The 21861-nt window shown below is 41.2% G+C and overlaps 1 protein-coding gene and 2 pseudogenes across 7 annotated transcripts in view; 2 read left to right on the forward strand and 1 right to left on the reverse strand.

The window, feature by feature from the left end:
• The window catches only part of LOC1270054 (potassium voltage-gated channel protein Shal), a 121111-nt gene that overhangs the window by 60989 nt on the left and 38261 nt on the right, over positions 1 to 21861 (reverse strand). The gene's annotated exons all lie outside the window — the stretch shown is intronic.
• Positions 13736 to 15698, forward strand: LOC133391006 (uncharacterized; annotated as a pseudogene).
• Positions 15696 to 16992, forward strand: LOC133391691 (uncharacterized; annotated as a pseudogene).

Raw genomic sequence — 21861 nt, forward strand, 5'->3', positions numbered from 1 at the left:
AACATTTTGAGCTTTTGAGTTGTTTTACACTGTCATAAACTAAAACAAAGATAAATGTTGAAGAAATAAGCATTAAACATGGATCAAAGCTGTATTGAAGCGTCATCCAAATAATTTTTAACAACTTAACATTTTTTGTTATATTATTTTGAGAATATCAAAAATCTGATTCATCAACCATTAAATTCGTCGCAATTGATCTTAAGTTACTGAATGTTGAAAATTTAATACTGGGACTGTTGTCCTCGAGTATTTTTTGGGATATTACATCAAAAATACCTTGATGCTACACATCCGTTGATTAAGTAACAACTAGGGCCGGTCTGCATTCTACTCCTTCTGGTAACGATCTGTTAACTGCTCAGCTGCTATTAGTGTAAGCAAATATACAACGAACTTTCACCACGCCGACCCATACAGCAATGTCAGCCAGCGTGGATCCCCGTTGGGCGTGATAAAATCCGCTTACAGCACCATCGCCACCACCGCAAAAGTGAACCGCAGAGACCACGGCTTCTAATTTCAGTCAATTGTCACATTCCAAAAGCCGAGCGAGACCGTTGGACCTTTTAAAAATCCCCGCCACGCGAAAAAGGGCCTTTCGTTTCACTGCGCTGTCGTTTTTGCCACACGGTGGAAATTGCTCTCGGAGGAGAAAGCGCCATTGCCGCATGTTTCGCACCTGCACGCGTCAAGCCCGCTCGTTACGCTTCGTGACAAAGCTCGGCCCGGATATTAAAGACTCGGCGCTGCTTCCACCTGGGTACGGAAGACAGTCCATTCCACACCAACCAACCCATACAACCCATCACCGATGGGGTAGTTTTTCACCTTTTCGGGTGCGAATGCTAGGCATGCAACACAACGGAATCATTTCTTCCCGTGGGGAGTGGCAATGGTATCGTGCGGCACCTCTGCTACCTTTGCGGAAGGTCTCCAAAGGAATGTGCTTCGACAGACAAATCCAATCCCCCACCCAGTTGGGTCGTCGCCGGGTGACGCACAGGACGTATCACAACTCACGTGAAGATATCTACAGTTCATCCACGCTCGCGGCGAAAGATAAGTCAGCGTAGGCAAAGGGAGCCGCTCTGCGGAGTGAGCGTGTGTGTGTGTGGCCTTGGACTTTGATTGCAGCCGCCACCATCACACCACCGCCATCGTCAACAGCTATTCCTTCCAAAGCGCACAAAACAAACGTCACACACTCGAGCGAGCGCTGCGAAACCACTGGAAAGCAATGTTTTGAAGGATTCTTTGGGCGCACCGGGCCCGGAACTGGAGGACTTATGGGATCCGGCCGGGGCGGGATAGAAATGTGACCCAAGCCTGTACTGTATCCATTTCAAGCGTCATGTATGCATGCGGTTCGCTTTCGGTACTTGAAATGTGTCCATGAATTCCGTGCTTCCTGGAAAGCAAGTGTTGGGCGAGCTGGCATGGCTTATGTGTCACCCGAGCAGGCCAATCTCGAGAGACGAACGAGATGGAAACAGGTTCGTTATGGGCGTGTGTGTGTGTGTGTGTGTCGGTGAGTGAAATTATATACGAATCAACCATCTCGTTTGAAGGACAAAGAGCGAAAGACACTCCCATCCCGTTTGACGCACGCTGGCTAGGAATGAGGAAGGATGATGAAATAGTGTCCCAGTGATCGAGTTAAATCTCGGCAGCGTGTTTGATAAAAACCAGGCAAGACTTTTCGCTCTTTATCTTCCTAGCAGGTGTTATTATCCTTCCCGAACATACTGTTTGGCTTTCATTTCTGCCTGCATTGAATGTGCACCCGTGGGCATCGTGAATTTAACATGGAAACACACACACTCGCAAAAACTCCAAAGGATCATCCTGTGTCGAAAAAGTCGCTCCACGAAGCACCTCGTGAATTGGCAAACTGCAGCCAAACTGGTATAAAAAAAGCATAAAGGCAAGCTTTCGGCCAGAAAGCACCTTTGTTTACTGAAAACACAGGCTGGATTTTGACGTGCAGGCAAAGCTATATCAACGGCCGGCCAGCAGTCGCCGCGTATGCTTATTTGTTCAACTGTATCACTCTTATGCTCCTGACTGTTGTTTTGTCGTGTTGTTTGTTTTCCCCTTTTCTTTTTTTGGGCGTTTTGTTTCTCATTTGAAAGCACTCGACAAGCGCACGATCGCTCGAACTTTATTCTTTATTGGTGTGAAAATTTTTGCTCACACAGCAGCACCTCCACCCGAACGGTCGGTTTCAGTCTGCGGGCGTGTGTAATATTTTTCTCCACTTTCGTCGAAGTGTACCATCCTTCTTTATCCTTGCGCACACAGCCAACACAGCCTGACTTTTCCACCCAAGCACACGCAAACAAATGGAATGCAAATAAAGTTTGAATCGCGCGAGTAACGGACCGAATGAGAGAAAGAGTCTACAAAAAAACGCGTCGCAAACAAACAGCTCCAAACTAGGCCCTTCATGGCATGCGAAACTCGTTTCTGTTATTTCTGCCCACTGGAAACACTTGCAGCAATGCCCACTCTGTGTGTGTCTGTGTGTGTGTGTGTGTGGTAGTGGGGTTTTTGGTGAACACAAAAATACAACAGCTACCATACCAAGCGGGCGTGGGCGTTGCTTTCTGTTGGTTTGAATTTTCATTTCATCGTGCCAGCATTTTTGGCATAGCTTGGCCTTTTTGTTGTTTTTGTTGTTGGCGATTGGTATGCATCATGGTGGTCAGTTCCCAAGCCGATCTGTGGAGGCGCTTTGCGTTGGTCCGAACGTCAAGGACTTGTCGGCGGACGTGGGATCAATTGGAGTTGTTTGGGCGAGCTGTTTGTTTGAAGTGCTGTATCATGAATTTTCACACAGAAAATCAATCCACCAGTGAATGGGTGGTGGTGGTGGTGGTGGTGGTTTTTTTGGCTTTGCTGAAGAAAGACAGGACAAAACATTATTTTTGGTCTGTTAAGTTAAAATTGATCAAATGCAGTGTTTCAATAGAGCCAAGGGTTATGTTGATTCTTTTGATGTTACGCCATCGTTGCCAGATTTCAGATTTTTATTTCAATCATACGATGACATTTTAAGATTTTGATGTACTGCATTCAATATTTGTATCATATTTTGCAAATTACATTATTTTATTATATTGTTAGAACTATTCAGAAATAATTCCGATATTTGTATTGGCAAGAAATGTTGTTTGGGCTTTATAAAGGATTCAAATGCTCAAACAGTGGTATTTCACAGGAGAAGTGACCATAAATTCATGATTATGTCAAATGAATCATCATTTTAAAGAGAAAACTAAGGATTTTATAGCATAAATTGTGTTATAACTAACGCTGTAAATCAGCATAATGTAACGAAATGACCTTTCGACCCTATTTTCAATTATTTTAATATTTTACCATGCTTCTATCATAGGTGCAGATAACATACGTAATTAATGCCGTAGTCAGTATAATTTTTTCATATTGAACAAATTTTCAGATGATGTAGGACCATTTGTATTGCTTTTATAACAACAGGTAAAAGAAATAAACTTAATGATAATTAAATACTATTTTTAAAGTTTATCTTTGCAGAGCTTTGCGGTCTTGGCCTGCTGCAGTCCAATCATCAGTATCAAGCATTATCTTATGAGTTCGAGCTCTATCAAAATTATACGTTTCTTACGAGAGTGTTGGTTAAAAATCGTTTATTTTTATTATTATTATTGTGGAGTCATACACAACAATCAATCCATTGCATTCCTATTGCAATAAGTTTATATCATTTCAATATTTCATTCATGTTTATTTTAGCTTCCTTTCCACGCTGCACGGCGTGAAGATGTCTCGGCATGTTTGGTTACACTCTAAGAATTGATATTAATGTTTAATATGTTGTGTTTATTTGTATCAATAGTTTCATTAAGGAAGATGTAACGTGTTTCACTTACTGTATGTTAAAATACTGGTAAATTTACCTTGTTCACGCATCAATTTATTGTAAACATCTTTTTTCACAACACAATGTACCACTTGAGCCGGTCTCGTAGTACAGTCGTCAACTCGTACGACTTAACAACATGCCCGTCATGGATTCAATCCCCAAATAGACCGTGCCGCCATACGTAGCACTGACTATCCTATTCCTATGGGGGGAAATCAATTAGTCACTGAAAGCCAAACCCATAAGTGGTACAGACAGGCCTTGACCGACAACGGTTGTTGAGCCAAAGAAGAAGAAGAGAATGTACCACTTAGGGTTCATATTCCTTAATAATACTACATTTTTATTGAATAGCGTCTCATTCAATCGTTAATTTATCTTTATCGTTTTTTTTAAACTTAATGTAGCTATCGAATTGTATGAGTTCCGATATATGTACAATTGTAAGGTATAGCTACCATCTATTTAAACATAAAACGATCATTAGATTTGAAAACTGTATCCCTAAAATAAGAATAATGTCTATAATAATCATTGATTCCTTAATAATTAAAACAATTGAACCTTCATATGAATATATTCAAACTGAACTAGAAATCAAGTAAACAAACAATTGCCTAAGCTCTTTACAAATTTACCAAATTTTATGAATGTGTAACAAATTACTTAGAATACAATTTCATGTTCAAAATTGAACGAAAATTGAAGAAAAATGTGGCAGAACTATTTGGCCAACCATCGTTACCAGATGGGACATGTCGCCAACTAGTCAATGTGATAAATTGAATTAGGTGATCATCATTGCTTCCACGAAGTGAAGGAAAAATTGTCACCAAGACGACAGTTCAAATACAATACCATGCTTACAAATTCACAAAATCGTTTTTTCAAAAAAAAAAAAAAAAACGGAAGATACAAAGGAATGATCCACAGCAAGAAAGAGTGAAAAATGCGAAACCCTCTGATCTGCTGCATTGGCACCGTGTGCATCGAAATGCATGAAATCTGTCAATTTTGGCGAGCAGAAAAAAACCTGTATTGCAATAGGGAGCACGGCAGCAACACCTGCCATTTGACTCACTTCCCATATTGCTGAAATTGCATCCTGTCACCCTCTTCAGGCAACCTAGAATAACAGATTGAAGTAGAGCGAAAGACAGAGGGGGGAGGACGAAGAATACCCCTTAATAAACTTCAGCCGTGTTTTTTTTTCTTCTTCTGAACGACAAATATGATTGCAAAAGCATTCGTCATTTTGCTTCCCATCTCAGCGCGATTTGCAGCGACGGGATTGCAGTTCGAGAGCGCATACCGATGGCACACGCGACACAGCTCCGTTGACAGTCCCGTTGACAGGCGAACGTTTGCCGTCGGGCGAACTGCTTACTCGACGCCACAACGTCAGCCAAACGTTCCGCCACAAGCGCCGAATTGATGTGATTGATTTTGTTTCGCTCGCTCGCTCTCTCTCTTACCGTTCGTTGCTGTCGGGGTTCAAAAGCAATTTCACCCACCTTAGCCAAAAAGGTGCAAATGAAGCACTGCTCCGCTGATGAAGGTATGATGTGACCCATCACAATGTGGGCAAATTACCGCGAGTGCGGAAAAAAACGCGCCTCTGCCAGCAACGGGAAAGCATGAGTTGAGGGAATTGTTTGCATTTTGATGAATATTTCGTATGATGAATGCAGCAAAAGTGAATATTACTTCAAATTGAATCGTAGCCTCAAGGCGGTTGCAAAATCCAATCTGGAAAAGTATGTGTGTATGTGTGTTTGTGGCCTTTTTCCGATGGTTTGAGAAGAAAAATGAGCACAGTTTTCAATTACCATTACTGCATAATTTAATTTTCTCCACCGTACCCGAAAGGGATAGTTCATGTCAGTGTTGCAGCAGGTGGCAGGCACGGTGTGCGAGAAGTAGAACATAACCCACGGGAAAGCCGTGTGCTCGCGTAATGATGATGGAAATGAAGGAAACAGTGACGAACTGTGCGTTTTTCCCGTCCCTCTTATCACTCTCTATCTATCTCTTCTTCTCTGAAACAGGGTCACTATTGGTATTGAACGTCTGCCAGAGGTGAAAACGATTGGTTCCAGCTTGCACGCTGGATGCTCAGGTCCGTACTAATTGCTTCTCGCTGTAGGGAAGTTTTCCATTTTTTCGCCTCCCACTATTACTGTTCTGCTGCGGCCTGCACCCGCAGCAAAAAGGTTCCCCGGTGTTATTTCTTTCCTTTTTTTTCTATCAAGTACGGACCCCACAAGGTACGTGACGAACGAATGATTTCGACAATTTTGACAGCGAAAATGTGTCTCAGTGTCGCGCCCGTACCTCAACCCGCGCGTATGTGAGAAAATTAAGATTCAACCCGCGCGAAACGGTCACGAACGGTACCGGCACACAGGCTGTGGCTGTGTCCCCCTCGTTTCGGGACAGTTGATTTATAGAAATAGACACACACATAGAGGAAAAGCACAGCGGCACGGCGAGATCGGGTGGGAAATTATAACTTATGGCCGATGATTTATTGCTGCAGCTAGAAATTGGCTGCAGCCTGACACTGCTGCTGCTGCTGCTGCTGCTGCTGTTAGTGCACCAGCTGCAATTTTTCGTTCACTTCCACCCCCTTTGGGTGCGATGCTGCCGACTGCCCGCCAGCGCTGCGAAATGAAGCGAGTAGCAGCAGCAGCGTCATCTGCAAAGGCAGAAAAAAAGGTTTGCATGCGAGTTTGCTGTATCACAAGCAAAGGAGGAAAAAAGTACACATACACTACAGAGAGCTAGAAAAGAATGGAATTAGATCACGTCCGAAGTCGCATCGTCCCGTGTGTGTGTCCGTTGGTGCATTTATAATATTATTGCGCTTGAATGATTTGCACTGCGGGGCACACGAAGTGCACGAGTGCTGCCATGCGAAGTGACACAAATTAAAACTAGGATGCAGATAAAACAGAGCGCAATGCCTAAAACCAATGAATGGCATGGCATGGAAAGTAGCAATAAAAAATACGATCAGCTTTGTGTCTTTATTTGAGAACCTACCCCCGGCTAGGCCAATCATTTCAATGCAAGCGACTGGGCAAACGAACGTAAATTTGCAACAATTTCAGACCAATTTTATTTAGGCAAATAATTCCACCCATCGCACTACACTACATAATTGCTGTCGTCATAAGCACTATTCAAACAGCTGCTACGATACGCCCAATCTAATTCTGCTCCATAAAATAGCCTCCACACATTCCCACACATACACACACCATTTGTGTCTGTTGCTGTTTCCCCCGGCTACTCTCCACAAGCCCGAACAATCTGGTCCCCGAAAGCGGCAGCATCCGCTTTCACACTTCACTGGCTTAATTTAATTAAACTCATAAAAGTACTGGTGCTGCGAAGCCCGTGGCAATGTGTGCGTGTGCGCACCATTTGGCGCGTTTTCTTCAGCAGATTGGAACAGCAATATCAAGCTGAAAGAGCTTTTCTAGGTTTTTGTGTGGTGCGTTGTAGCCACCGAAAAGGAACGGTACCGATACAATCCATCATCGTTGGGCTCGCATACGCTCACATGCGAGCGCGTGATGAGGATTGCTAGGAAATTGTGGACAGCACAATAGCCTTGAAAAGAGTGATGCGTGTGGGCCGGTACAATACAAGACATGAGTCTATGTTTTTCTAATCTCTATCCAACAAAATAGCGAATGAAACAATGCCAGAGTTATCAATTTGGCCATTATTCATTTCACGTGTTATACACTAAACACTTGCTTCAAATTATTTTGCATGTTGCTTCTAACTTATTGAAAACGATGTTTTGGCAAACTACTGGTAGATTGGTTGGTTTCAGCATCTGAAATTATGTTCAATTGTTATGAAAAAGCCGGTTTTGAGCCGGTCTTATGGTACAGTCGTCAACTCGTACGACTTAACAACATGCCCGTCATGGGTTCAAGCCCCAACTAGACCGTGCCCCTATACGTAGGACTGACGACTATTCTGCTATGGGTGGTAATCCAAAAGTCACTGAAAGCCAACCCCACAAGTGGGTACAGGCAGGCCTTGACCGACAACGGTTGTTGAGCCAAAAGAAGAAGAAGAAGTTATGAAAAATATAAGATACGTACGAGACCAGTGTGCATTGAACTAAGATAAGATGTTCAAGATCATTACAAATTTTTTTTTTTACAGCAGCAGGCAACTTAAATCACCTTTTCCCCGTTTTTTTTTACTGTTTGAGGTCACTTAAAACTGAGTAGGTTAAATTTTTTAATAAATAATTAATTCTTAATTTGTCAGCTTGTTACTTTCCATTAAAGCCTTTAAATAATTAAATAACCTGTTAGTATTGAGTTTAATTTAATTCATTATAATGATGTTTTTGAACCTTTTTCGTCCAAAACTAGGTTAGCGAAAAGAATAAAACATTAATTAAACTTTATCTTACATTTTTCAATTCTTCTAATTACTCAAGAAGTTTGAAGCAAAGCGATGAATACAGCAAAGAAAAACACATTTGAAAACAATCATCGTGACCCATCATACATTCCTTGTCCTTTCACAGCTAATTATGTTACTCTGTTCGCTTTGTTGGCTCAGCAGTCGTAACTTCAAGTCGATTAATTAGACATTGGGTCAGCTTCAAAAGATAATACGCGTTCGCAATTCGTACCAAGCGCGCGGAGCGATTGTTTAGCACTGGCACCCTCAATTAGCTATTGTTTTACCGAGAATGAAATGTGAAATTCGTTTGAACCAAACCGCTACCAAACCCCGCTATTCCTCCCTGCTGGGCGGCATACAAACGGAGGGGGGGGGAGGCAATAAAAACCGACAAAACGCTTTGAACCACCCGAAGCCGCTACGGTGTACGGATTTCATTTCATTCTCTGACATTCACCACGGGTGTTTTGTTTACACATAAAAAAAACCCGGGAGGGTATAAATCATCGAACGCCAGTTATCGGACTGTATTGGGGAGGGGTATGGGAAGAGCCTGGGAGAGGCTAATAGGACAGCAGCATCAGCAGCGAGCGCACTGGAGATAACATTTAATTAGATCAATATTTTCCCACAGGATCTCATTAAATTTTCAATTCACTCAGCCTTGCGTACACCGCCGAGCACAAAGGCGAGCTGTGAGGGAAGGTTCAAAACGGTACAACGGTACAGAGGCATGGGAAGGGGGCGAGGGGGGCATTAAATGAAATTTCGTAGAAACTCTCCGATCCGGCCACAGTCCGATCCGCCATTTGTATCGGTACGGCTCACTCGTTCTCGACGGTCGGTGATCAAAGCATTGCGGACTAATGAATCATTAATTGATTGGCTTGGGCCGAAGCTGCAAGCGTCCAATATTTATACAATCAAATAAAGCTGTAATGGGATGAAAGGTTAATGGTTTGTGTGTCTGTATGTGTTTGTCTCTTTTTGCTGTTTTGTTGCTTTTCGCCCGCACAGAGAGAAAGGCACCCGTCGTGCACAAGGACACCAATTATAACTCAAAATGGGAACTCACAGAGTTTCTCATTGTTTGTGCTCCCGGTCCTTGCCTTGAAGCGTTCCATTATCACGAATCCGTTTCGGGATAGCGTATTCCCCCGAGATGTGTTATCACCATAAAGCACAATAACATTGTTCTGCTAGATCGAACTCATCCTCTGCCTGGAACGTTTATTTAGCACTCCCGCCTGCCAAAACCGCTCCGCTTTTGTGCGTCTCGTGTCAACGTGTCAGGCAATGCTATGACAGTGTGGAACGAACACACAAAACCCCTCAAAGTAAACCATTTCTTATGCGTCACCTCACTCGAGTGAATAATGATTGGAAAATCAGGGAACGAGCCATCCAGTAAGCCGGCCTGGAACGGCGTCCCTTCGATTCGTTTTGTTTTCGTCTTTGTCCTTTGGCCAAAGGAAATGGTGTAGAAAATAATAGGAAAATCGGGCTCCGGTCCCGATCGTATCGCACCCAGCACAGTTTAAACTAACGAACATAATCCAGCCCTCGAACACATACACAGCGGACGTCCTCTCTCTACTCCCCAAAATCCGTGTGTTCAACAATCCATATTATTAAAATTCAAAGCAAGCTGCCTTGTTTGCAAAGTGCGTCATCACTATTTGACCTTCCAGCCTTCTTTGTGTCCTACGGCACACCCCCGCCCCCCTCCACCCTAAAAAAATGATTGAATCCTGTGGGAGATAACTGGATGTCGGTAATCGTGTCGATCTCTCCACTGGGTCGCCTTTGTTTGCGTACCGAAATTGATAAGATAAAACAAGAAACTCAACATTCGGGGCGACTATGGGCTTCGAACGACGAGATCCGTTCGCCGCGGCTGTCAGAAGGCGCTCACTTGGCGCTCAGTTTTAAAATAACGTACCATTGAGAGACCGTAAGAAGCGCGCGAAAGAATGAGTTCTACCTGCCGGGGTCGAACGTTCCCGTTTGTATGGGGAGAAATCCGCGAGGTTTTGCGCTGCGGATTTGGAACGAATGTTATTTTCAATGTAACGTTTTGCTTCAAATTTTGCTTTAAATGATTGAAGTGAATTGAACTTAGAGGTATGTAACATTTTGAAAATGTTTTGTGATCTATTTCCAATAAAAAAAGTTTTGAATCATAAATCAGTTAAAATATAAAAGTTATATAAATAAATATATATATATATATATATATATATATATATATATATATATATATATATATATATATATATATATATATATATATATATATATATATATATATATATATATATATATATATATATATATATATATATATATATATATATATATATATATATATATTTATATATATATATATATATAGATATTTCAATTTGCATTTAAAGGTCAAATTTCATGTTTTTCATTTAAATTTGTTACACTGCTGAAAACTTTATAGAAAAATATCGAAAAACATTTGCACCATGTAAATAACGTTTATAACTCTTTAAAATAAAATCAATAGGTATTTATATATATATATATATATATATATATATATATATATATATATATATATATATATATATATATATATATATATATATATATATATATATATATATATATATATATATATATATATATATATATATATATATAGATATTTCAATTTGCATTTAAAGGTCAAATTTCATGTTTTTCATTTAAATTTGTTACACTGCTGAAAACTTTATAGAAAAATATCGAAAAACATTTGCACCATGTAAATAACGTTTATAACTCTTTAAAATAAAATCAATAGGTATTTTTATACTTTTTTATAAAGTAAATTCAATCCTGTCGTCCCTCCTAACTATGAAATAACTTAAATTCAAATTTAAAGAAAGTGAGTAAAGCTACCTTATAATTCATAACAAATCATCCAATAATGATGTAACGAATGAAATCCAATACCAACGGCCAAAAAAATCAAAATTCAAAACTTAACCATCCTTGAATCGTAGATATAAACGTCTTTAAATGCTTGACAGTTGTATCTCATGATTCTCATTCTCTCACGCCAGGACTCCACAGAGCATAACACGGAGCGCAACATAACAACTGACAGCTGCCAAACGCTTCAGAAAACGCTTGGGAAAGGAGGCAAAGCGTTTAAATACCTGTCGGTCATCGCAGTAAGTTGGTAGTTTTTCTACGAGCAATGAGCGGCCTACTAAGAATATTCAAAACTTGTTACCATCAAATAAGCGTTTTCTGAAGCGTTTGCCAGCTGTCAGTTGTTATGTTGCGCTCCGTGTTATGCTCTGTGGAGTCCTGGCGTCATGAGCGTCGAACGGATTTCCCCTCCCGACAATGGCACTCAAATTCTCTCATTTTCTCATGCCCTCTCTGTCACATTCGTAGCTCGATCTCCCTCTTCTGGGACTTAGCGTTCCGAGCATGCGGTTTTTGCAACGGCCATTTCGTACCACTTCGATCTCATCACCTTCTCTCCCCTCCCACCTTCCTTTTTGATCCCCCTTTGGGGCTTGCAAATTTTTGACATGTCAAGTGAATGTGTGATGGTGAACAAAAAATTGTGTAAACAATTGTCAAATAGTGCAGCGTCGTGTAGTGATTTTGTGTGCAGTGCTTTTTCGCATTTTCAGCATTATATCTAACGTTCTGTCTTTAAATTTGAGCAATTTATATAACTTTCAACTTTCATCATGTCTGTGAGCCAGGATACAAATATTTCGCGAAAACGCAAGCGTTATCTGGAGAAGTACGAGCGCCAAACGGAGGCAGAATGGACACAACCCAAATCTTATACATCGACCGAAATTATTCCAATGCCATCTACCTCAAATGGTAAGTTAATTAAACGAATATAGTATTTGTTATGTATTTTAGGTTGTGCTTAATGCTACGATACAACTTGGAGGCCACATACTGCCGTTTGAATCGGCGTTAGGAAGAGCAGTTTGTTAGTGTACAAGCTTCTAGCGCAAGCATGTCATCGGTGGGCTTGTGTTATGAAATATTCATATTTGGAGCATGGGAGGAATATTTTTGTGGAAACATGAAATGAAATTGTGTGAGCGGAGGAAATCAGTCCGCGATTACGCGTGCTATTTGTTTTAGTAAGCCGATCAATTGGTTTAGCGTCAATGTTCTCTGGCTGATGATAGAAGATATGCTGATATGATAGAAGCTGGCAATGTGGTAGAAGATAAACTTTTCATGAAGGAGCATTACGTGACGCGTAGTCATACACTAAGAGGCACCACTTTCTCGCAAACGAAACAAAAACACACTTCTCGACGCACTTCTCAAGACCATTCCAAAAGCATTAGGAACGGCAAGCGCTTAGTGAGACCTGTGGCCGGAGTTGATCTGTCTGGTTGCGGATTGGAAGGAATAGCTTTTCATCGTCCGCGTACAGAGAAACATCTCCTTTAAACGCGATCATATATGGCAAGATTGGAATGGAACCAAGCCAACAGCTGCCCGGATAGTCCGAGCACGTAAAGCTTGTTAAGCAGCAAGACTTACGTAACGATGTTAAAAGCAGCTTTGATACACCGCGTCGATCTGGTCCTGTGGCAGAGGCAGACATACTCAACCAGATTGGCGGTGGTTGAACGTTTCGACCGCATGAGAAGTGGGCCATACAATAGCAGCGCGAAACCCTTAGCGCAACCGCAGCATGCCTCGGTAATTACGAGCACTAAATGTATCCCGCAGCACTTCAGCGTTGTGTAGCGGGCGGGAATTCTTTCGAGCACAGGAACTTCGAATGAAAGTGAGCTCTGAAATTTAAGCGAAGTATAGCCACGATCGAACTCTCGATCGCGCTTTTATTATGAGCTAATTATTTGTGACACGGACGAGGGGGTGTGGCGGGTTCTAGTTCGGGTTGTGCCATGAGGTGTACATCGTCGTCAGAAAATTGGGTTGGTGGGGGTTCGAAGCTCGGGCGGATCATTCGGCGGGGAAGGCATCAAGTGATCGATCGTTCCACTGTCGGTGCCGTTCTGTCAGTTCGGTCATTGGTGGTCGGCCTGGTTTTAGGTGTGCGTTGAACCCCACGCTATGAGGTAACTATGTTGACCGTATATAGTTGGCTGCGGGTTCTAGGTTCGCCTTTGGACAGCACGCGAAGCACGGTCCGACAGCACGCGAAGGTGGTATTATGTCATTGGAAGCGACAAGAAACAATAAGGGTCGCTTCAGTAGTAATAAGCCAAATCCCGTCCGTTCTTGGGGCACCGAAAAGATTGAATTTTACAAATTGTAGATGTACAATTGTAGACTGTTACTGTTAAGTCCATTGCATCTGATAGAGCTGGGAAATCTAACAATTTTTGGCTAGCACCAGCAAAGTGTGAGATGTACGGTGTAGTGAACGGTGCGGTCAAGGCAGGTGTATCTTTGTTTTACAAAAAGGTTGTTTGTTACTTCAAATTTTTATTTTTTCCTGATTCTCTTCCTGTGCTTTTTCCTAAGCCCCTCGAAGGGTCTAGAGAGAAAAAATGTTCGAGCCCGTTGGAGCGTATCCTTTTGACTCCTTCAAAAATTGACTAGCGGGAGGCCGCTTTCGCATGTGTAGCTGCCATTTCCTCTTCTACGGACAAACCGCCGTACACGATATGGGAAGGGATATCCAACTAAGGATGCCCAGACTCCCCGCTGTCAGTGTCTGCTCCGTCAATCTCTTCCGCTTTTCCTGACGGTTCTGGCGATGCCGTTGCCGAAGTCTCGCCATCCTTGCCATGTGTAGAGCCCTTTTCGTATCATGCCGGGCCTGCCAGACAGCGTCTGGCTCGGATCGATTTTCGGTTTTCTCCAACTTGCCTTAGGTGCGCGTTCTTGATACCAGCAGCGTTGGAGTTACGAAGTGATGCACTTGGCGGCTTCGCCACGTGCCAAACAAGTATAGCATATGCATTGTCGAGTAAGCGATCGGCACGAGCAGACTGCCTCGTATCTAGCGAAATGAATTTGGGCTACGTTTGCCCATTTATTTGCTATGTTAGTTGATATGCCCGCTGTTTGGCCACTCACTGTTTGGGGGCTGTATTTGGGATCAGATGGATAGTAAACATTTTTTTTGTATTGGTGAGAATTATTTATAGAAGAACATGCTGAGCATAGTTCATCTCAAATACCTTAGGGTATGCTTTTTTTATTCAGTAGGAACGGTTGAAAAAGGCTGTATTGCCCGCAATACCATAATAACTTTATTTGTTCTTCGTGTTAATCATCAAGTTCGTTAAAGGTAAAAGATGGGTAAATCAGCTATAGGTTCAATAGAGTCAGTTTTTGTTAAGTATGTTGGTGATGTTTTCTTTTACTACTGAAAAAGGGGGAATTATAATAGTTGCTCTTAAATATTTCCAGGACTGTAAACATCACACAAAACTAATTACGTTGTGTTTTTGTCTTGCCTTTTCAGGTGAAAACAATGTATATAGTAGCAGTACTTCTGGTGATGGTTTCAACTTGCCTAACATCTATCCAACTAACAACGATTTACTTGAAGGTAACGGTGAGTTAGATAGTACTAACCCTTTTCCAGCTATATTTTCAGATTCAGATAGTGATCACGGGGATACCGATCGCGGCAGTGATGATGAAGATATCACAGCGTGTTGGGAGGAAGCCTGGGCCTTCATGGGTAAATTATCACCCATTGAAGGCCTGAGAACATGGGCTATTGTTAAAAACGTGCCGCGAACGACGCTCAATTTACTTTTGGCGGTCTTGCGGAATTTGTATCATTTAGACGTTCCAAAAGATGCGCGGACATTCCTCAAAACCCCCACCGAGGTCGGTTTGGAAGTACAAACGATCTTGGGCGGTGAATTTTGGTACCAAGGGATTGAGACGGTCCTACGCAACTATTTTAGGTAAGTGCTTAAAAATTTTTATTTATTGGGTTGCATAGTGTTCCTAATTTATTTTTTTCCTTTCTTACAGAAATACCATTCCCGAACACGACACTTTAAAATACAAATGTCGATCGACGGGCTTCCCCTATTTAAGAGTTCCACTAAGCAATTGTGGCCAATTCTAATATGGGTGGAAAGTTTGCCTGAGCCTCCGGTAATTGCCTGAGGCTCCGGTAATGCTTGTCGGGCTTTTTTGCGGACAAACTAAACCGGGGCTGGTGGAAGAGTTCTTAGGCCCACTAGTGGAGGACTTTAATAGACTCCAAGAAACAGGCTTGCGGTTCGGCGACAAAGTGGTACGCTTATTACCAAGCGCATTTGTCGCCGATTCTCCAGCGCGGGCATTTGCTAAAGGTATGCAAAGCACTATTGTTATGAAAATTAAGAATATTTTTTTATTTTATGTTATGTTTCTTTCCAGGTACAGTTTACTTTAATGCAGCGCATGGGTGCTTAAAGTGTACCTGTGTAGGGGTACACCTCAACTCGGAGCACAAAATGATTTTTGAATCCGTGGACGCCGAACTGCGTACGGACGTCGGCTTTAAACAACGAGTAGACAAAGACCACCACAAACCATGGCGATCACCATTAGAAAAGCTCAAAAATTTTAATATGATCGACGGTGTTCCCTACGAAGGTCTCCATCAGTTTGATCGCTTCGAAAGCTTGTTCTAGGGTTATACGAGGGAATTTTTGAAAATTTTGAAAAGTGGTCACCCCGACAAAAGGAAGCCGTGAATACTTTTTTGATAAAGACACGGCTTCCTTCGGAAGTGAATCGCCCTATGCGATCCTTCCGCTATCGCCATTTTTGGAAGGCCACCGAATTTCGGTCCTTCCTTCTTCATATTAGTATTGCGGTCTTGAAGGATTTTATGTCTTTTGATGCATTCAATCACTTCTTGTGCTACTTTTGCAGTGTGACGATTTTTAATTCAACGGCACACAAGCATCTTTGGCCTCTTGCGGAAAAGTTCTTATACAACTTTGTAAAGAACTTTCCGCAGTATTATGGTCGAGCCCATATGACCAGCAACGTTCACAATCTCCTGCACGTGTCAGGAGACGTTAACATGTTTGGAGCGGTTCCTGAATATTCCGCATATCGGTATGAGAATTATCTTCAAATTGTACGCCGATATGTGAGATCGGGCACGCATGTAGTAACACAGGTAGCCGGCCGTATGCAAGAAATTGCATCAGTGCAAGTGGCTACCAATCGTGTTACTCAAACATACCCCCGGTTGAAGGGCAATGGTGCCGGTATACACGTAACCGCCGATTTTGTCCCACTGCCAAACTTTAAGGATCAATGGTTTTTAACCACCGAAAATGGCATTATAAAATTTTTAGAAGCGAAGAGGATTTCTTCGCTGTTGTACACCGTAATTGGAATCCAGTATGAAACCTGGACGGAACAGTTTAGTGCGTCGGTAGACGGTGATCAGTTATCGTCTACCGACCTACACATCTATAAGATAGATGAAAATGGTCCATCCAGGTCGGTGGAAATACCACATTATGCGATCAAGTGCAAATTTGTTGCACTTCGCCTACCCTCTACTTCCTTTAAACATCCTGATCCGCAACTATCTTCCAGTCTAATCTCCTTAACTCCCCTTCTTCATACTTTTTAATAAACTAACTGTATCAACTAACATATTTCATGTAACCCGTCACTAACTGTCCTGTTTTCTGATTAACATTTTTATTAATTTATTATTGCCTATATTTTAAGTTCTATTCCTTTTTTAATTTATATGATCGCATACGATGTGTTTCCATCACTATACTGGATCTTTGTTGCCCGATTTAACGTGGGCCGACCACTTTTACCGCTTTGTGCATTATAAAGCTCACAATGGTCATTTGTTAAGGTTTTTTTTAATAACATGGTTAGGCCAGATTAGTATATTAACACGGTTAGGTTAAGTAGTATATTAGATAGTATTAGAATAGCAGATTTTTTATGGGGAGCCAATGACCATTGTTGGTACATAGCTTTATGTTTGCCATGCGGGGCCCCATGCACTGTAATGCCCGCGTTTCCGCAAGTCTTGTACTAGTGAGGTGTTGAGATCTCTAATTAAGAGCTGCTGTGTCCTCGTGATCATGGAAGCAGGATTTTTATGGTAGGATATGAGTGACGTTTGTTTTAATTCTTTAATTGTTTAATTTTTTTTTTGTCTATTTGGATTCTACCCATTTCGACTAACAAACTAATACACTAACATGCTCTGCAAAGGGATGGGATTCGAAGCCCCTTTGAGGGATAATAGAGGCTCTCCCATTCAACTCCTATTCCGACACGTCCTTGTCGTGCAGAGTGTTAACATGTGCCAGCCAAGCTACGATACACGGACTAGTTTGCAACTACTCGGGCGGATGGTGGCACATGGCACATCGGAAAGGGGATTGTAAAGGATAGTAATTGGGATGTTTCAATGCCTGGCGGGATAAAATAAATTAACACAGGGATACATTAACATTAAACAAGGTGCAAGAGACATTTTATTTATATGAAAGGGAATTATTATTAAACAGTTTAAATATGCTCGTGGGGTTCATTTTTATGTTCCAGGAAACTTTTTTAACATGAAGTATAACGACAGTAGAGGAAAGATGGATCGATAACGAGTACTGTAAGTTAATGTTTATAATTAAAGTCAAAAGACTTGCGTGGAACAAATTGATGTGACATTCATAAGTTTTAAAAATGACTTAATTCTTAACATTTAAGAAATCGCACGGCAAATGTTCGTGTTTAATTTAGATTATTTTTTATTTTACTTTTTTAGGTAACCAGACATCAACTTTACCGCGAAGACTGACTTTATTCTGGCGGGGAAAATTTATAGTTCCTTCTCTCATGCCCGGTGGGCACCCGGATGCTTTTACCGTTGATTAAGGATATCTACCAGGTGAGTAAATCTTGTGATTCAATTGACTGATATTTAACCCGGTTCGTCACTTTTCTCCCAGTAGGCTATTTGCGTCAAATCGAACGGTGCTTCGTGCTGTGAATGCGGCTCACTTTGTGAATATCGTACACAACTATAGAAACACGCCATCACGCAACTGCCACGAAAACAAGCACTAAAATAACCGAATTGTTGGGCCTAACGAACATGATGGTCCAGTGCACCACAATGGGAGGGTTTTTTTTTTGCTAGTGCTTTCTATTTCATGATGTTCTCGAACGTATACCACATAAACAATTACATCGTCAGGCAAGTACACTTTGGAGACCACGATTCGAAACACCCTCTAATGCAAATATGTTTTATGTATTTTCAGGTTGTAGTATAAGTCATGTATGGTTGGATTCCTATAGAAGTAAGTGGTCTAGCCTTTTGTGGTAACACGTATTCGCTAAATCAACTCAATAGACTGGACAATAACGGTGTCAGATTGTGAGAAAAGTAGCTATTAATTATATATTATTTAATGGTAGTAAAAAACTGATAAAACTGATTAAGTAATTATAAACTTTATTAAGTTCCACTTCTGGAAATAATTTTAAACTAAATTGAAGTGTGATGCATCGCATCGTGCTAATTCATTATCCTAACATACTTAACAAATCAGCATTTTTCAGTCAGTCACAGTCGACGCTTGTTACAACCTTTTCTGCATTTTTGGATTAACTGTCGCATAGTTCTTTAGTAAATTTTACTTTTATTTGCGACACTGACAGTTCGTTAACAGTTTCGTGTTTTCGGTAGCGGAAATATGGCTTTGAAGCTCTTATTACATTTCAACATTCTTCAATCCATTAAAGTCATAAAAAGAGCATGTAAGACTTTTTTTTATAGAACTAGTGATTTTCCAATTTATTCAACTTCCACAGTAATAAAAACATTAGCAACTTAATTATACTAGTTCATAAAATTATTTAATTCACAAAATATGTCTTCTTTGAAAACAAATCACTAAAATTTATATTAAAACTACTAAATCTAAAATTCATATTATTTACAATATTTATAAAGTTTCAGATTTTTTTTCCTCTTTCTTCTTTTTTGTAAATTTCCCTCGACTGACGCTTTTAATGACCCCGGTTCTTTGGGCAGCAGAACAAGCGTTACGGAGCTTCTTGCTAAAAAAATTTTCTAACTCTGCTATGTCCTGTATATTTCCAATTTCCTTAAATAATCGTAATATATTTACATTTGTCCTAAATTCTACTTTTGTTTTTTTTACGTCCTACTCCTAGTCCACTCCACGAGCACTCCATTAAAAAAACTCTATTAAAAATTATGTACAGGGCTTCATGCATCCTTGGTATGCTTCCTACGGACTTTAGTTGTTTAAGAAGCCACGTTTTTATAAAAGAAAAACGCTCCGTCAACATCAAATCCGCCTCAAATTTGGCTAGCTCGTTTTTGTTACTAATTTTGGCAAAGACAAACCCATCTGCTTCATCCTCTTGCACTATAACTGCAACAGTATCCAAAGGCTGAATTGGATGTTGACGTTGCATTGCTAAAAGTTCATCTAATTTCATATGTAAATCTGTTGTTAGATTTGTCAATATATGTATTTTCCTGTTATTTTCAACAGCCAGGCTTCTGCAATGACATTCCTGCTCGCATCCACATCCGGCAGCTGCCACACTCGAAGCGTTCAACCTGCAATGATAATATAAATATATTCCACATTTCGTTTAGATGAAAGTTATGGGGTTATTTATTGATATAAAATGTGTTTTAGTTGATCTTACAGGTTACAAAGGCGAAGAATTTACGACGAATCTCGAACAAACAGTACAGAACAACAGCTGACGTTCTTCAAATAAGTTCAAATAAGTAATACAGCTGAAAAATGAAGGTTTATTAGTTGTAAACCGATCTAAATTTTACGCATTTTGATCCTTTATTTATATACTTACAGGTTATCAGGAAACACAAACAGTTTCTTCGTAAAAGTTTTCTACAGTTCTGAATTTTACTTTAACATGCACAAAAGCGATGCGGCTATCTTTCAATAAAAAGTAAACAAAAGAGTTTCGTTTTAATTTAATTTTGACAGCGGGTGTGGTGATGGCTTGAGCGATTTGGAACAATCATTCTCCGGACAGGATTCGATCCGATCCGTGACGTCACTGAGCGCCGGTTCATTTAAAGCTTCTTCTCTGAGTTCTCCTTATACCAACAAGCAAAGTTGAAGCAGAGAAGAAGCTGTGGCGGTTTCCATACAAACTCTCTCTGAGATTGTTGAAAGGGTCGTCGTTCGAAGCCGGTACTCGCCCCGATTAGCGACGACTCGCCTGCTGAAAATCCGCTTAAAAGTGTTTTGATTTTGATGTAATCCCATTTAACAAACGCGAACTTCTTGCACGCGCTGAGCTTTGACTGGGAAGGGGGCGCTCACACATTCGGCACTTCCAGTGCGCGCCAATCCTTCAATGACTTTGTGTATGTTTGTGGATTTTGCGCGAACGGTGCCTTCTGCAAAGGACGTATCTTTGGAACCGTGTTGCTGGGTGTTTGAGGTTGAAAGAGAAAGGGGAAAGAAAGAAAGAATAGATCAAGCTTTTGACTCAATACAATACAACACAGGCGTGGGGATGAGTAGAGAGACAGTGTGAAGGAGGAATTTTGAATTTTAGAAGCTTTCGAGCTTCCTCCCGAGCATTCACAATCATCAGCACACAAACGAAGACACACCGCTCGTTCACTCACACACACACATAGACATACACTCTGTGTTCTGGAATGGTTGGAATTCATTGCCACTGCTGCTGCTGTGGTAAAAATTCCATTTACGCCAATTCACACAGCAACTCGCATCCCGTTTCCGCCTGCCATGTCTCTTTCTAGCGGGTGATGGAAAGAATTTTAATAGGAAATATTTGTTATTCAACAAAGCCAGTTAAGTACTGGCACACGCACGTTCGGTACCGTGGTGCGCGCAAACATGGCTTTTCCACAGGTTCCGGATACCCCCCCGAATTCTTGCGAGGTTCTAAAGTGAAGCATTCGTTTCAAAATTTATTAAATTATTATGCTTCACATTACGCCACCGAGAGAAAATGGCAGCGCCGGAAAGGCCTCCTTCCAGCGCGTCATTACCGGCCAATGGATGTGTTTTTCGCGGTACCGGTGCGTCTGTGAGCCCGGTTTGTGTGCGGTGGCCATTCCCGCTCCGATTCAGTTACCCGGGCGATAAATCTGATTAAATTTGTACATTTGTGTGACTGGCTGTGTGTGTGTGTGTGTGTGTAAGTGTGTGGGTGTTGTTGATTGTGCTGAGGAATTGAATTATGGTTCAGGTTACAGACACTGCAAGACGAACGACATGTTTTTCGTCCAATTTGTGGGTGCTACATAAAATAGAATTATTCAAAGGAGTTTTACACGCGGTTATGGTTAATGATGCTTTGCCCATACATAAATTTCGTTGGAGGAAAATATGATCGTTTGCAATTATGACTGACAATGAGCAGAACGCGGAAGAATCCAACAGCACCACAGGGTGTGGGAGGGCAATTAAAAAGACTTATTGAATAAAGTCATTTGGTCCATGGAATGAAGCATTTCACAAACAAGCATGAGTTAT

Source organism: Anopheles gambiae, chromosome 2, assembly GCF_943734735.2.
Source record: "Anopheles gambiae chromosome 2, idAnoGambNW_F1_1, whole genome shotgun sequence".
NCBI classification, from domain to species: Eukaryota; Metazoa; Arthropoda; class Insecta; order Diptera; family Culicidae; genus Anopheles; species Anopheles gambiae.